This window comes from Drosophila bipectinata, chromosome 2L, assembly GCF_030179905.1.
Source record: "Drosophila bipectinata strain 14024-0381.07 chromosome 2L, DbipHiC1v2, whole genome shotgun sequence".
In the NCBI taxonomy this organism is placed as follows: domain Eukaryota; kingdom Metazoa; phylum Arthropoda; class Insecta; order Diptera; family Drosophilidae; genus Drosophila; species Drosophila bipectinata.
Genome location: NC_091736.1, coordinates 25620406 through 25632659, shown reverse-complemented (window position 1 = coordinate 25632659; position 12254 = coordinate 25620406).

The following is a 12254-nucleotide window of genomic DNA, read 5'->3' as shown; positions in this document are numbered from 1 at the left end:
TCGGCACCCTAATACATTGATATGATTTTACCGCATTAGTGTTAGTAACGAATAGCAGAAAGTAGGCTGTGAGTATGACGTTTCACACATTTATACTGTGTGTGTGTGGCAGAGCTCGAGCAGAGAAATTTCCTATGCCCCCGAGATAGGGCCGTGCCGAACTCTGATATAAACAGATCATAAGCCTCTTATTTTCCATGAGAAACCCAACTTCAAAATAAAAAATAATGAGACTAGATTTAGAAGAATATCAATTCTCAGCACAGTACCTTAAGGAAACAAATTATTATTTTACAAATGTTCTATCAAGAATAAGCATCGAAGAACTGAACAGACAAGTATTAAAAGTCACTACAAGAAATGAATATAAACAGAAAACATCCTGCGCAGGAAAAGAAAAATTATATTTGCCTATGCAAACTAAAAACAAAGCTTCTCAGCCCAACGTACGAAAAGTAGTGACCTTGCGATTAACAGATTTAATATGTTTTATAAAACATTGGAAAAAAGTTATCGCAAGAATTGGTCGCAATAGTTATAAGAAGAATTGACGCTAGCGATTTGTACACCAATGGAAATCTCCTCTTAGGCCAGCTCTTCCAAAGGCTTGAAAAACAAACCGGTATACGAAATGTCAGCCAAGCTGGTACCGAGCGAAAAGATCCTTGATTACATTTCAATATAATTTTTTAAAATAATTAAGAGTAGCGCTACTCAAGCCGGTGACTCAAATAAATAATAAAAAAGATGAAGAAGCCGATCCAATTAAAGGAAGTCACACAGGTATAGCTAGAACATTAGTTTAAATAAAAAGACATTATTTTTGGAAAAATATGACACGAGAAATTTCTAATTACTAATTAAAAGTGTCCAAAAAAGCCAGAAGTCAAAAACGACTAAACATACCAAGACTCCATGAACTATAACTGAAACGCCACAAATGGCTTTTGACAGGGTAATTGTAGACACGATCGGTCCACTACCCAAATCTGAACAAGGAAATTAAGATTTCGTTGACGCGTCCCAGTAATCCTACGCTCATAGCGAGCACGGGTTTCCTTAAGCTCCTTGAGCTCTCCAGCGCGCTCTTTCAGAAGGACTATCCCCGCAATGACCAGAATGGCGTCGCCGGAGACTGTCCTGAAGCCGGACCGTACTCTTATAGCACCCAGCCTGTACGCCGCATCTACCCCTCTACTGTAACTGGGAGTATTCATCGCCTCGCCCAGATGGGCGCTGCGTACAAAATTTGCGCCGAGGCGACGCTCACGAGGAGCATTCTCCTGTTCTGCTTAGGGCCACTGGTGTTGAGAAGGATCCTGGCGAGGCCCCCGGTGCAGCCTTGCCCTGGATGTATTCTATGTGCTCCCGGAAGGAAAGCCGGGCGGCACACCCAGGTATTTTATGGCCCGCTGGGAGGTTATGGCCATTCCACCAACCCGAATCGTCGCCATTTCCAGCACCTTGCGGCTCCTGACCAGAACCGCTTCGGTCTTTTGCGGTGCTAGTCTTACACCAGCATTTTGGAGCCACATCTCCATTGCCTCGGTTGCCTTGTCTGCGAAGCCGACGACGTCGCGTACCGCTGAGAGCTGCAGCCTCTGGATTCCGTCATACATGGCGTTCCGAAGGCGTTCCTGTTGTCCAGGGTGACTATCAGGCAGTATTGCTTGGAGCCACCTTTCCACCTGGTTCCCGCTATTGCGTTGCGAGCAATGCCTACCACACTTCCCTTCCAGAACCCACACTGCTTGGAAGACAGCCCTCCCGCCTCCTCTACGGCAGCTTCGAGCCTCGCCGCGATCACCCTCTCGAAGACCTTGCCCGTTGTGTCCAGCGGTCAGATTGGCCTATAGGACGATGGTTGCCCTCCTCCCTTGGATTCCCTGGTTTGAGGAGCAGCAGGAGCTCATGTACCTTCCACCTGGTGGGAAAAGTGCCTTCGCGGATACATTTATTGTAAAGCTCCTCAAAGCTGCCTGGCTGCAGAGCTAGAGCCAGCTTCAGGTCTCGGTTAAGAGCCGAATCCGGGCCGGATGCTTTGTTGGGGGCACCAGAACTATGGCCAGAACTTCCTTTTCCGTTACCTCCTCAGCCACTTCATTGTCTGCTGGGGGGTGGGTAGCTGGTTGCTGGGTGACCTGGTTGCCGGCTGGGACCAGCGCTCGCATTATGGTCCTAAGTACGTTCGGGTCCGTGGGGGACTGGCCTTCTGCGCGCAGCCTCTTCACCACTATCCGGTACGCGTTGCCCCATGGATTTGCCTCCGCCGAGTCACATAGCTCCAGGATGCATTTCCTTTTGCTATCTCGGATGGCCACCTTCAGTGCTTGACGACGGTCCTTGAAGGCTAGGTGCCGCTCCTCAAAGTTGTCGCTGCCTCTCGCTCGCTGCATCAGCCTCCTTGCTCTCATGCACTCAGCTTGGATGGAGCCAATCTCGTCGCTCCACCAGTAAACGGGAGCGTGGTTTCTACGGTAACGGCTTCTCAACTGCATGCTCGCCATGCACGCTGCCTCGAGCTTAGCTGCCAGGGTGTCAGCCATTTCGTTGGCTTCGCTTGGTAGGACGTTGCCGATGTCACGCGCTGCCTCGGTGAAGTCCTCACCTGGAGCGTACCGACTCTGTAGCCTCGTCCGTTCGGTTCCCTCGCTCGTTATTGAAGGCTACCAATTGAGCACAATATTGCTTCGTGGTGCCGCTTATCCTCCAGTTAGCGCCAGTCGCTAGCGAGGGGCTTGGGAACATCAGATCTATAATGGATCCTGCTCCGGCTCTGCTGAAGGTGTGCTGGTTTCCTTCGTTCAGCAGTACGCGATCGAATGAGGCAAAAGTTTCTCTGACCAGCCCCAGTCCTGCGCCCACGCGTTGCAGTCCCCTGCTACAAGGACGTCAGAACGGCCTCTGATGTCATTTCCCAGGCAGTCCATAATGCGCTCAAATTCATTGCTGGTTAGTCTAGGCATGTCTCGGATCTCTCCGAACTTGTTTTACGTGGCGTGTTCCACACAAGAGGTATATAGTGCATGGGCACGGATGGTACGCCTGCCAGCGCCCTACTCTAGAAGCTATAGCTATGTACATAGCGACCAGCCTGGTACCTTTTAAGTATGTGTTTGCCGGGCAGCATACTCCCTCTGGATAAGAGGCGAAGAGGTGTATCATCACCTCTGCTGATCTATGGGTCACAGCACCCGAGTTGTATAACGCAACTTCACGTCGAGTCCGAGGACTCTACCCGCGATATGGGTATCAACCACAGCCACCACGATACTCCCACAAGGGGGCCTACCTCAATGGTAGTGTCTTGGACACACTAACCAACCCGTGGCACCGAAGTTTGTGGGCTTGGTGACCCACCCCTTTAGCTCTGACAAGCTCGGATGGGGGGCCCTGCCATGTTAGTCGCCTCCTACGACAAGCTATGGCGAACTGTGGTAGAATTCTTCGCCGCTAGCCACACGGCACGAAAAAGTGGGTCTAAAGACCCCTCCTCCTTCGGAACGCCTCCTCGGCAAACTGCTCCAGTTTCCGCATCCTGTCGTCGACCGAGTCCATCGAGGTCTCGCAAGTCTGCATAGAGGGGGCAGACACATAAAATGTGCTCCCAATCCTCATTAGGATCGCCACATGAGCATGCGGCAGTATCACCAAGAGCTCGTCTATGCAGAAATGCATTGAACGACCCATGCCCTGTCAACAAAAAGCCAGCGCGCATCGAGAATCCAAAGTCTGGATTCTTATAAACGAACGAAACGTCCTGGATGAATTTGTTGGTCACCCGACCGGGCGGGCCAGCATCATCCCACCTACTCTTGCAGTCCGACAGTAGGCATCCTTCAATGCGCGCGACTTTTTGCGTCCAGTTCAGACTTGGATTGTCTTCGCCGTAGAGCCAGTCGTTCCCCTCCAACGGGTATCCACGCTTCAACTTGTACATGATTCCTATTTTCATAGCAACCAGGCCAAGAGGCGGGGCTCCAGCAAGCACCGGCAGTGCCAGGGTTGACACTGTTCGGCATACCCATAAGGATTAGCCTCTGGCAGGAAAGAAGCAGCCTCCTGGCTACAACTTGCCGCATCGTAAAGACATACCACACCGAGGCACCAAATAGTGCACAGGGCACCATGAGTCCGGCATATATGGTCCGCCAGGAGCGAGGACTGAATCCCCAGTCGACTCGCAGCACACGCGCCAATGCTCCCACGACTCCGGCCATTCGCTGACGCAGCGATGCGATATGTGCAGTGAAAAACATGCGTTCGCTGACCGTGATGCCAAGGTACCGGCAGCTGCATACATATGAGAGACTCGCTCCTGCGATTCTCACACACGGGGTACGCGCGAGGGACCCCTTCAGCAGCATTATCACCGTCTTGCTGGTGGAAATGGTAACACCGATTTCCGTACCCCACGCTTCAACAATGGACATCAGTTGCGCTCCTTTTTCTTCCAGCGCGGCTCACGAATTGCCCTCGACGAGGAGCAGCAGGTCATCCGCATACGCGCTAAAAGCGCAGTATGACTGGAGGCGCCGCAGCAGGACGTCCATCAGTAGATCCCAAATAAATGGGCCACTTATGGATCCCTGCGGGCAGCCTCTAGTTACTGGAACCGACACGGCTCCAGAACTGCTTCGGATCTCTGCGCTCCTGTCTGAGCGTATTTCAGATGTTAATCTGTTCACTTGTTCGATGGTTCCTTGGTTTCTTCGGAAGCCAAATTGGTGTGCCGGGATAATATTGCAAGCTTCCAGATGTGGTATTATGCGAGTTAACAAGTATTTTTCAAACAATTTAGACAAACAAGATAGAAGGCTTATTGGTCTGTATGATGACGGAATTGTGTGGTCTTTTCCAGGCTTCGGTATCATTATAATGATGGATTTCTTACACTTTTTTTGGGAAAAAGCCAATATTAATGATTCCATTAAATAGTTTGCAGACGACCTCTGTAGCGCATTTTGGAAATTCGATCAGCATCTTTGGGGTCAATAGGTCACCACCGGGAGCCTTTTTTGGTTTTAGCCCTCTTATGATTTTTTCGATTTCGTTCGGCCGGAATGAAGGTGCGGCTGGCTGAGGGGAGGACTCTGGCTGAATTTCTGGCAAGAGGAATGAATTTGAGGCTGGGTTTGGCTGGAAGACACTTTGGAGATGTGTGGCGAATGTTTCAGCTCGGTTTTCGTCGCTGCGAGCCCAGCATCCCGAAGAGTTTCTTATCGGGGTGGTCGTTTCAATTGGGGCGCTAAGATTTGGGTGGGCCCTCCACAGGGGGTACTTTGTGCTTGTTGGCGAGAGATTCTGGATGTACCTCAGCTGTGCAATTTCTTCCTGTTGGTGAAGAGCCTGGTCGAGTGATCGGGTTGCATCCTTAAGGCGTTGTTTTGAAGCTGGTGATCTGCTGTTTTGCCAATCACGAGGCGTGCGCCTCTTTTCTCGCACGAGCTGTTCGATTTGCTGATTAGATTTGAAGTATTTGTTTCGGTCTACTTCTTTCCCATGAGTAGCAAAGATTTTAGCTTCCGCAACGAGTACTTCTTCCAGGTAGTCGATGTCCGATTCCATGTTAAATTCCGGGGCGAGTTCTATGTAGGCCCTCACGTACTTTTTGTATTTTAGCCAGTTCGTTTTTGGCGTCGTCAGGGGTGCCCCTGGCTGAACACCTCCTGGCTGAAGGGGTGTTCGGTTATTTCTGGGCTTTGAAGAATCGTTAGAAGCACAAGCGAGTGGTCTGATGATAGGTCCGAGACTGCTTTGGCACTTATTAGATTGCGAGGTATGTTTTTTGTCACCGCAAAATCAATAAGGTCTGGGAGCTTGCGTGAGTCTGTTGGCCAGTATGTGGGACTTCCAAGGGAAACGTAGTCCAGTTTATTTTTCACATTTATAATTGCATTGTACAATTGCCTTCCTTTGGGAGTCACTAGACGTGATCCCCAGTGCGTATGTTTGACGTTGTAGTCGCCTGCGCCTATAAAACGATCCCCAAGTGAATTGTAGTAGTCCATAAATTGTCCTTCAGAGACTGAGAAACGAGGAGGGCAGTAAACGGCAGTGATTGAAATGACTCCGTTGCTTGACTGAATTTGTATCGATGTGGCCTGCAAGAAGTTTGTTGCAAACCTTTTGTGAAAATGGTGTTTAATGCGTTCTCTGATTAGAACTCCAGTTCCGCCGTGGGCTTTCCCATCTGGATGATCTGTGCGGTAGATTGTGTAGCCTCTTAGTAGCATAACGTCAATATGGTTTTCGGTTAAGAATTTTGATAATTCTAGTTTATGCCGTGAGACACCATTGGCGTTCCACATTGATATTCGTAGCGCCTGCATAGATTATTTAGACTGCTGTGCTACGAGCAGCTGTATCACCATGTTCTGGTATTGAAAAAGCGTTTGCATGATCGTTTTCACGAATGACAGAAGCTCCATCATACTGTGGTGGAGCTCCATGACGCGGGAGTCGGAGTGACCAGAGCGGGTGAGCATGACCAGCGGTCAGTAAAGCCGGGTTGCTCTTAATCGCCGATTTTTCCACTTCGGTATAGCGCGTTGAAAAGTAGGAGTAGAAGCCGTTTCTTTGGTTCACGGATTTTCTACGTTCGTTCTTTTGATCGTTGCTCAATAAGCTCATTGCGTGCACTTATTTTTTTTCAAACAATGCACTTGTTTTTGTTTAGCACATCACAACTGTTATAAAAAGCGTGTCTATTGCTTTAAATAATTTGTAGTTCAGCGTCTTTTCGCTTATATTGGGTTGCCGTTTTTTTTTTTTTTGATTAGCTGTCTTGTGTTGCAGTTTCCCCGGAGCTCGGGCAGGGCACGTCCGCACAGTTCGGTAAATCCATAAGAAGGAATGGAACGGCAACTGTTGCTTCTGAAGAGGTGAAATCACAAGGATTTGGTGACATAGAATTTATTTGCATTAAAATCATTTTGTCCGAGAAATCTTCATACATTAAATGTTCATAAATACCGCCTTCATCCGAACCGCCCACATATTGACAGCATTTGTCCGTTATTCAATCCGTTTTTAATCTAATCTAATCTAATTTTTAATCTAACGTCCAACGTCGATAGCTCACCATCATTATCACTTATCACTCACCATGACTTCACCGCGGGCATGTTTGACATATCCCTAGGTCAAATTAACCATGTTAGAAATTCGTTAGGTCGGCTTTTAGACTTATGTTTTGTATTTGATGCCAATGGTACCGCTCTCTCCAGAGCTTTCCCCCTTTCATCCCCAGATGATCCATATCACCCCACGCTGGAGGTCTCAATCGAAACCATTCCTGGTCTCGATCAGATGTCTCCATGCGTGCAAATAAGTTTCGCTGCTTCCTGCTGGCATACAATTCTGGCATGCGCCAATCTTAATGTAACCTTAGAAAAATTTTACTGTACTTTAAATACATTTTTTTACTCCTGTGCGCCATGGAAATATCCGTCCGCTTCAACAAATCCTTCTTGGCTTACAATGTGCCTCACTAACCTAAAAAATACTAAGAATAGGCTCTTACTGAAATATAGAAAAACCAGCAGAAGTATTGATTTCTCAAGGTATCTAGCTCGGTCAAATTTGACCGTGCATATCGCTTAATGTTACAGGAATTATATTCGCCGCTGACGGATAAAATTTACTCAGGATCCGAAGCAGTTTTATAATTTTGTAAACACAAAGCGTAAACATGTATCTTTCCACCTCTTCTTACGTTTGAAAATTCATCTGCGACCTCTGATCCGGCCATTGCCGATCTATTCGCAAAATTTGTTCAAACAACTTTTTCTCTGCCTTAATTGACAGATTGTATGCTCTACGCATATAACATTGATATATTTATTATTTTTTGTTCATTTTCTGTATTTACTGTGCCAGGGCTCTGTGCAAACCCCTTCTAAGAACTTTCAACATATCTTTGGAAACCTCGATTTTTCCCTTTGGAGTCCGATGCAGCCAATTACAATGCCATCTCTAATTGGTCGGCAACTCCAAAGTTATTTGAAAAATTTTTAACTCCTCATTTGTAACACCTTTGCTCTTCGATCATCTCTCCTTGTCAGCATGACTGTATTAAGCGTCGCTCCACCACCACGAACTTATTGGAGTTGACATCCTTTGTCATAGATGGCTTTCGTAAGGGATATCAAACCGATGTTATTTACACAGACTTTAGCAAAGCCTATGATTCAGTCAATCACTTACTCTTGTTGAGTAAACTGAATATGCTGGGATTTTTTACAGACCTCATAACGTAGATCTCCAGCTACTTAGATGGAAGGACAAAAATGTCTTATTTAAAAACATACATTCCCGTCTGGTCCGTGCTTCATCTGGCGTCCCTCAAGGAAGTCATCTTGGCGTGATGTTATATAATCTTTTTATAAATGACTTGCCCCCTGCTTTAAGGAACTCTCTAGTTCTTATGTATGCAGATGATGTAAAGCTTTGTCTCCAGTACAAATCCATCTCTGCCCAATGCTGTCTTTAGTCTGACCTTGATAACTTTCAAAAATGGTTTTCAGCTAACGATTTAATATTTAACGGATCAAAATGCAAGCTTATGTCTTTTTATCGTGCCCTCTGCAGGGTACGTATTTTATTTTGGGATTGTCTTAGAAAAATTAACCCAGGGTAATGATCTCGGCGGCCTATTAGACATTAAACTTAAATTTTCCGACCATATTTCCTTAATGGTTAATAAGGCTAAAGGAGTCTTTGGTTTTATTAAAAGGTGGTCAAAAGAATTTTATGACCCAAAATATTATTTATTTCTTTGGTCCGTCCGATACTGGAGTACCGTTCATGTGTCTGGAGTCCCCAATATGGAGTACATAAGGACCGCATAGAATCCGTACAAAAGAATTTCATAATATTCGCACTTAGAGGTCTATACTGGGATGCAAATCTTCAGCTTCCATCCTACAGTAGCAGACTTTTACTTATAAACTTACCTAGCTTAACGAATCATAGGACAATGCTCGGTGTAGTCTTTCTGCATAACCTTGTTAACGGGGATGTAGATAGCCAGCATTTACTAACCCGCTTAAATTTTAAGATTCCTAATGGAAGGACTAGAAACTTTATTCCTCTATTCCTTAGCCATTGTAGTTGGACATAAGTAAAGCACGACCCTTTTTGGGTCTTATTTTCGAACTACAATGATCTCTACTCTATAACATCTCTTTCCTTTCCTTCAAATTTAAATTATGGAATTTTAAATTTCCTTACTAACTCCTCCTAGCTTAATAAATTACAAATAGCTTAATATATACTAACAAATCGTTTCTCCAGCGCGCCTCGATCGTCTGGGCCTCTAAGCTTCATGATGAATACAGATATGCTAGGTTATGCTCTAATTGGTTGGCTCTAAAAATTCTGAAAGAAAGCGAAAAAAAAAAACAACAAAAAAAATGATGGAGTGGCGCTGCAGAGGATCTTATCTGGGAGAAAGTTGAGAAATTGTGCTTCATGCTGGTAAAGGACAAAAACTTGCCGTCAATTAAGTGGTGCCTGACGAGAGTGACAAAAAATTTCGTCGGAGATGACATGTGTCGGGTGGCTTTGGTACGAGGGTGGCATCAAATGTGTGAAGGATGAAAACTTGCCGTCAATAAAGTAGTGCGAAACACTACTTTACTGGCTGCCAAAACATTATTGACCTCAGAAACACCCGTGACGTCACTCGGTTCCACCCCCCTTTGGGCACAGTAATTATCTCTCTACGTCCGCTTCATGTCTCTTTTGCGACGCCCACTCCAGAGCATTCGATCAACCACCTGTATCTGATCGCACAAATCATTTTATACCGCATACCGTTTAGACTTGTGACATATTTTGCTTTCGCTGCTCATTTGTTTTTGTAAATGCTCATGCATACGGAGTTGTGTGAGACTGCTCACGCCATAAGGTTCGTTGCTCACGCCGTAAGCTTCGTTGCCCCCAGCATAGGCAAAGGGCAATACAATAACAATTTTTCGTGTTTTCCCTATTCTCCTCAATAGTGATAATCCGAATGAATTTTATTGTTGGAGTGCCGAAAACATTTTACTGAAAGAAATTCATTCTTGTTTCTGCCAAAATAGTCGACCTGAAGCGATAAGTTTCTTCTTCGCAGAAGATTTTTTATTTTTTTTTCAGTAAGAAGCTCAATAGCTGTCCGTATGTCTGTTTCTACGCAAACTAGTCTCTCAATTTTAAAGATATCGTCTTGAAACGTTGCACACAACCTTTTTTCTTTTGCACGCAGTAAGTCGGAACGGCAGACTTTATCTTATAGTTGCCATGTAACTGATTGATCGGAAATTGTATAACTTCGGTGTTTTTAGAGTTAGAAAGTTAATTTTACATAAAAGCTATTTATATAGATTTATATCGTATAGAAAGAAATTGAAATTGTATAGAAAACTATAGCTGAAATATAACTGAACCATCGGAAAAGACCCAACTTTCGTGTTGTTTATGTGAGGGGCCGTTGGGCCGCCGCTTAGCTGAACGTAAGAGCGCATCCGTGCTGAAGAGCGCACCCACGCTGAAGAGCTCATCCGCTCGCCCCTTTATGCACTCTCGCTTTCTCGTCGGCCGTCATCGATCGTCCGTTTTGTTGTACTAGTTAAGTTAATCCTCTGTAAGCAGCCCAATAAAGCTCAACGCGTTACTTTTGAATTCACGAAAAGACGCCCCCGATTTCTTATTTCAATATAATTCTGGGATCTTTTGCGGCAGCAACGCCCCCCTACAACATTTTGGTCCTTCGAGCCGGATAATTCCTGGATTTTCTTCTGCCAGCAGTTCTCGGCATTGTTCCGCATAGATAAGTACATTTTTCCGTCCCCATCTCTCTGCCGGTCTTCAGCAGTGATCCGAACATTAAATTTCGTTCACACTGCTGCAAGATTGTTTTTCCCTCCGTGTCAAAGTGTGTGGTGACAAAAAGAAGGCATAATTAATATTGGCCAGCCGGTGTGAATTACTTCCGGAATTTCCAAATTCACCGAACAGTCCGCCGCTGTCGTAATGTTTGGTTTTTATCTTCCCCAATCAGTGTCATTTTTTACACCACATAAATTTTCTGTTCCCCCAATTATACAGTCCACTTATCAATGCTCCACTGTGCCAACATATTCCCCATATTCCCTTACTTATATCCGTACTTGCGTGCATGTCCATATATTTCCAAATATTTTCTGCCTCCGATTTCAGGAAATATATAACCGACAAAATGTAATATATACAGTCATATACAGTTACATATACAGTCCATTTATCAACGTTCCACTGTGCCAACATATGCCCCACATGCCTTAACACCAGTGGTCGGCACGGCCCTATCCCGAGGGCATAGGAAATTTCTCTGCCCGAGCTCTGCTACACACATACAGTATAAATGTGTGAAACGTCATGCTCACAGCCTACTTTCTGCTATTCGTTGTTAATACTAATGCGTTAAAATCATATCAATGTATTGGGGTGGTAAGGCAGTGCACCATGGGGAATTTGTTTTTCTCAGTGGAAACATTTTGATTTTTAAGTTTGGGCTGTCAAATTAGTCAAAATGAGAGCAAACGAGAGAACTTCTAAAAAATTTGAGAAGGGTCACATTGTCAATGTGCCGGCAGCGCTGCGGCCAATTTGGCTGGGCAACCAAATGGAGGAGATCTGCTTATAGGACAAGGTTATATAGACGAGCTGGTGAACATACAGACGCAGTCTATGACTCCTTAGGACAAGCCAATCAGCATTATCAAAATAGTACAGCGAAGTGTGGATCCCGAATGCGGTAGATGCGGAAAGAAAAGACACAGAGAAAACAGTTTGGACCATGATACAATTATAAAAGGTAGTCCATTCCACTGTCGAATTTTCAGTGCGTCTTCGTTTTTTCTTTGCGTCTTTGCGAATTGGCCAATTTAATCGCATTTCCTGCATTTCATTTTTCTGGCCGGACAGTCCAAACCATGATACAATTATACATATATGTGGTAATATTGGCATTAGGACGGTTAGCTCCAAGGATACTGGTCCATTGCGAGTAGGAGATCAGTCACTACAGGAGGTAGAAATCCCTTGCAAAATAGGGGGCAAAACAGTCGATATGATTATTGACTCAGGCTTGAAATACAACCTGATAAGCCAGTCATATTGGCAGAAACTTTGTGGAGCAAAAGCAATAATGTTTAACCTTCTGGTGGAATCTTAGTTTCGCGCTTACGTTTACTCAAGGCGCTGCAGGTTCTTGAAGCCCCGATTTC